This window comes from Bos indicus, chromosome 10 (genome assembly GCF_029378745.1).
Source record: "Bos indicus isolate NIAB-ARS_2022 breed Sahiwal x Tharparkar chromosome 10, NIAB-ARS_B.indTharparkar_mat_pri_1.0, whole genome shotgun sequence".
Lineage (NCBI taxonomy): Eukaryota > Metazoa > Chordata > Mammalia > Artiodactyla > Bovidae > Bos > Bos indicus.
The window spans coordinates 22,848,417-22,854,416 of record NC_091769.1 but is presented as its reverse complement, the minus strand read 5'-3'; positions in this window follow the sequence as shown (position 1 = coordinate 22,854,416).

The window sequence follows — 6,000 nt, the reverse complement described above, 5'->3', positions numbered from 1 at the left end:
GATACAAATATCACGTGAGTTTGGGGTTTCCCTGATTGCTCCTAGAAAATTCAGCACAGAGGACTCTTATCTGCAGGCAACTGTAGGAGTGGGATTTTCTGACTGAGAGCAGGATTTTGAGAAAAACATAAAAACTAAAATGTGGGAGATAGAGGGAGTTGGGGAAGGAGACATGGAAAGAAGGAGAAAATACACAAGAAGAATGAAAGAGACCATTATAGCTGAGATAATAAACATCTAATCAGACTTTCTCTGTTACTTCTCATTGCTTTTCTGAACAGAAATGAATGGACAACAGATAAAGCATTTTCCTGAATTCTTGCTTCTGCAAGAAGGAGAGAACTTCACCACATACTGCAATTCCTCAAGCATTTTAAGCAGCTTACAGTGGTACAAGCAGAGCCCTGGGGGCAGTCCTGTCGTCTTGATGATATTAGCTAAGGGTGGAGAAGTGAAGACAGAGCAGAGACTGACAGGTCAGTTTGGAGAGACCAAACAGCACAGCTCCCTGCACCTCACGGCTGCCCAGCTCTCAGATGCAGGAACCTACTTCTGCGCAGGGCACAGTGCTCTGGAGGCACCTGCTGTCTGTCCCCAAACCTCACTGTGGGCTCTAGCAGTCACTCCTCCTCATCTCTCCTCAGAGCAGAGGCCAGAGATAGCTGAAGTCATGATGTCTATGAAGAAATTTAAGTTTTAATTAAAAAAAAAATCCCCAACTCAGTGTCAGTGAAGAATTCTGTCAAACATTGAATTATATACAGTTTCTTGCAGAAAATAGAAAGAAAATAATTATTCACTCATTTTATGAGGCTAATATTACCCTGATACCCAAATCAGACAAAGACCATAAAGAACCAAAAACTACAGGGAAATATCTTTTGTCTTGAAGATAGATACAAATTTCTAAAAATATTTTGGCAAGTAAAATTCATTGATATATAAAATGAATAATATACCGAGCACAAATGTAATTTCTTTCAAGAGTGCAAGACACTTTAATATTGAAAACCAATGGATGGAATTCATCATACTAACAGGGTAGAAAAGAAAAATCATATCATCATGTTAATCTAGTCAGAAAAAAAGGATTTGCAAAAATTCAGTAGTCAGTTATGGTGAAAACTCTGAGCAACACAAGAAGATGGGGAATCTCGTCAATAGCTAATGGTATTCTTACTAGTAAAAAACTATGATTTTCTCTAATAAAGAGAACAAACCCAGAGTGTCCATTCTTGTCACTCCTTCCATACAGTTCTAGATGTTGGAGCCAGTGCAATAAAGAAAGTAGATGTAACAATCTAATAGAGTTGAAAGAAAAAGTAAAATGCCACCATTTGCTGGTAACATGATTATCTATGTAGAAAATCCAAAGAATATACCCCTAAAATTATATTAGGGAAATCCAAATTAAAGTTAGAAAGAGAAAACACTTCACATCTATCATAAGGGCTAAAATGAAAATTACTGACAATACCAAATTCTGGCAAGGAAGCAGAGAAATCGGATCACTCATGCATTGCTGGTGGGTGAATGGCCCAGTCATTCTAGAAAACAATCCAAGAGTTTCACATAAACTTAAATATTCACTTACTGAACAACCCAGCAATCACACTCCTGGGTATTTATGTTTGAGAAAGGAAAACTTTATGTTCACACAAAAATATGTACATTAGTACTTGAAATTAACCAGTGATCCTCACTGAATGAACAGATAAATATCCTGTAGTACATTTACACAATGAGATACTATTTATACATCTTTCTCAACTTCAGTAGGGTTATTTTGCAATAAATCATTTTAAGTTGAAACAATAGAAAGCCAAAAGTTCATTTAGTATGGGAAGGAAATCTAAAAAAGAGTGGAGATAAATATATACATGTATAACAGATTTTCTTTGCTGCATTGCAGAAACTAACATTGTAAAGAAACTGTACTTCAATAAAAATAAAAATTTTAAAAATGATAACCCATCTAATATATTTAACCTAGCTTCCCTTGAAAGTGGAAGTCACTCAGTCGTATCCGACTCATTGCAACCCTATGGGCTGTCTATGGAATTCTCCAGGCCAGACTAATGGAGTGGGTAGCCTTTCCCTTCTCCAGGGCATCTTCCCAATCCAGGGATTGAACACAGATTTCCTGCATTTCAGGTGGATTCTTAACCAGCTGAGCCACAAGGGAAACCCAAGTATACTGGAGTGGGTAGCCTATCCCTTCTCCAGAGGAACTTCCTAACCCAGGAATCAAACCAGGGTCTTCTGCTTTGCAGCAAATTCTTTACCAACTCAGCTATCAGGGAAGCAGTAGCTTCCCTTAAATGTGGCCAATACTTACATTAGCCTACAGCTGGGAAAAAAATTGTCTAACACAGTCTATTTTAAAATGATGAAAATCTTATGAATGTGTTGAGTACTGTACTGAAGGTGAAATCAGAGTGGTTATATGGGTATGAAATGGCTGTAAATGTGTTGGTTGTTTACACTCATGATTTTGAGGCTGGCCAGGAGCTCAGCTCACTGCTGCTGCCCAGAATCACCAGGAAATATCATACTGCATATTGCTAGCCCAGGAAAAGATAAAACTTCAATATTCCAAGTATGGTTTCTACTGAATGCATACCACTTTCTCACTACTGTAAAGTCAAAACTCCTAAACTGAATTATCCTAAATTAAGTTGGGGACAGTCTGTAGTGATTAAAAGGTAAAAATTATTGATATATGCAATAGTCTAGATGGATCTCCAGATGTTATGCTGAGTAAAAAACAATCTCAGAGGCTACATGGTGTATGATTACACTTACTCGATTATTATGATTGTATACATAGTGTGATTCTACTTATTCAACAGTCTCAACAGGACAAAATACAGAGATGAAAGGAGATCAGTAGTGACCTGGATTGTAAAGAAGTGCAGGCCTCAGGAAGGTGTGCAAAGAGGGTTTCTTTAGAGAGATGGAACAAATCTAAGTCATGATTTTAATGGTGGTAACAAGAGCCCATACATGTGATAGAGTTTCACAGAGCTATGCATCAAAACCAGAGTGCATATAAAACTGAGGTATCAGATCGTGATCTGTATTTTAATAAAATTTTGGCAATATAAATTTCCTGGTATGTCTATGTAATTATTATATTAACATATATATTTTAGAATATCAAGCTGCTCCCCAGGCTGTTGTGGGCCTTTGTGGTCTCTTCTGCCTAGTTACAAATAATTGGAAACCAAGGCATCAGCAGTTTTCAAGGGTTGCAGAGGTGGGGATGGTTGGCAAAGCAAGTTCTTTAGGGTGGTGGAATGGTTCTGTATCTTAATTTTAGTGGTGGTAATAAGAATTTACAAATGTGATCAATTTCACAACTATGCATAAAAAGGTGGATATAAAACATGTGATAAATATAATATACTGACAGATATAATATATGTATTATCTTGCTGTTCCCCAGACTGCTCTGGGCATTTGTGGTCTCCCCTGCTTCCTTGTAAATAATTAGAAACCAGGACATCAGCTGCCTGTCACTCAGAGTTCATATGGGACAGAAGAATAGATGGTTCAACCTCATATACACTCTCCTCCCTGTATCACTCATTAATGAGTTCTTTTGAACTTAAATTCTAAGAATTGGCACTGTTTTTAAGACTGTGTCTAATACTCCCTTTTCTACTTGTTTGTTTGCTTTTGGTTCTTTTAAATGAATTTATCTATTAAAATGATGAAACCAAGTGGAAGATTGAGAGATACTTCATGATCATGTACAGTATACAAAACTTCAATCATTAAGTTCTGTGGTAGTGACATATACTAAGTGCTTGAACAGGATTGGAAAAGGTCAGTATTCATTCCAGTCCCAAGAAGGGTAATAACAAAGATTGTTCAAATTATTATGCAATTGTGCTCATTTCACGTACCAGTAAGATTATGCTTAAAATCCTTCAGCTAGCCTTCAGCAGTACGTGAACCAAGAAATTCCAGATATACAAACTGGGTTTCAGAGAGGCAGAGGAACCAGAGATCAAATTACCAACATTCATGTGATCATGGAGAAAGCAAAGGGATTCCAGAAAAACATCTGTTTCATTTACTACACTAAAAACTTTGTGTGTATAACAACAAACTGGAAAATTCTTAAGGAGATGAAAATACCAGCCCACCTTACTTGTTTCCTGAGAAACCTGTATGCAGGTCAAGAAGCAACAGTTAGAACCGGACATGGAACAACCGACTGGTTCCAAATTGGGAAAGGAGTATGTCAAGGCTGTATTGTCAGTCCTCTTATTTAACTTATATGCAGAGTATAACATGAGAAATGCCGGGCTGGATGAATCACAAGCTGGAATCAAGATTGCTGGGAGAAATATCAAAAACCTTGGATATGCAGATGATACCACTCTAATGGGAGAAAGTGAAGAGGAACTAAAGGGCCTCTTGATGAGTGTGAAAGAGGAGAGTGAAAAAACTGGCTTGAAACTCAACATTCAGAAATCTAAGATCATGGCATCTGATCCCATCACTTCATGGCAAATAGAAGGGGAAAAAATAGAAGTAATGACAGATTTTACTTTCTTGGGCTCCAAAATCCCTATGGATGGTGACTGAAGCCATGAAATTAAAAGATGCTTGCTCCTTGGAAGAAAAGATGTGACAAACCAGCAGGTGGGCTAAGTCGCTTCAGTCCTGTCCGGCTCTGCATCACTATGAACCGTAGCCCTCCAGTCTCCTCTGTTCATGAGATTTTCCAGGCAAGAATATTGGAGTGGGTTGCCATGCCCTCATTCAGGGGATCTTCCTGACCCAGGGATCAAACCCACATCTCTTATGTCTCCTGAGTTTGCAGGCATTTTCTTAAACACTTGTGCCCCCGAGAAGCTTAAGATGGCATATTAAAAAGCAGACACATCACTTTGCTGACAAAGGTCTGTATAATCAAAGCTATGGCTTTTCCAATTGTCATGTATGGTGTGAGAATTGGACCATAAATAAGGCTGAATGCTGAAGAATTGATGCCTTTAATTGTGGTGCTGGAGAAAGCTCTTGAGAGTCCCTTGGGCTGCAAGAAGGACAAACCAGTCAGTCCTAATAGAATCAACCGTGAATATTCACTGGAAGGACTGATGCTGAAGCTGAAGCTCCAATACTTTGGCCACCTGATGCAAAGAGCCGACTCACTGGAAAAACTCTGATGCCGGGAAAGATTGAGGGCAGGAGGAGAAAGGTACAGTACACAATGAGGTAGTTAGATAGCATCACCGACACAATGCACATGAATTAGAGCAACTCTGGGAGATACTGAAGTACAGTGTAGCCTCGGGTGCTGCAGTCCATGGGGTAACAAAGTTTGGACATGACTTAGTGACTGAACAACAACAAAAAAAGTGTTTAAAACCTGTAGATATCAAGTTTTGTAGGAGAACATTACAGCCTTATGTCACAGAAAGATCTGGCATACTTATCTTTCAATTTATTTTACAAAGAGAAAAATAATGAGCCACTAACAAGTGAGACTGAACACTTTGGACCAATGACATAGAAAATGTGACATCAGGACAATGCCAGGACACATGGTCTAATAAATGCAATTCTATATGTGGAAGGGACAGGACTGAATATCCTGATCTTCCACAAAGTCTAATCAATAAGACTCAATTTCAAATTTCAAAAGAATATTTTATTCCTGTATAATTTCATTCAAAATTTAAAACTGAATAGATGCTGAAAGTCAGATGAACTGATTTTTTTTTTTTTGTCATTTCATGGTGAAGTAATTTTATTTATTGAAAAACTTAAATAGAGTCACAAAACTCAATACAAAGACAGAGATATATTAATGATTTTGAATAAAATTTCCATTCACCAAGAAGCCTAAGATCTGCAAGTTTTTTAAAAGAGTCATTACATTCTAGATGGAGAAAAGTAAGAATAGGCTAAATGAACGACCTGTTAGTAGATTACAGAAAGTTTCATAGGCTATAGTAAATTATATCTTAAACAGGACGGCAA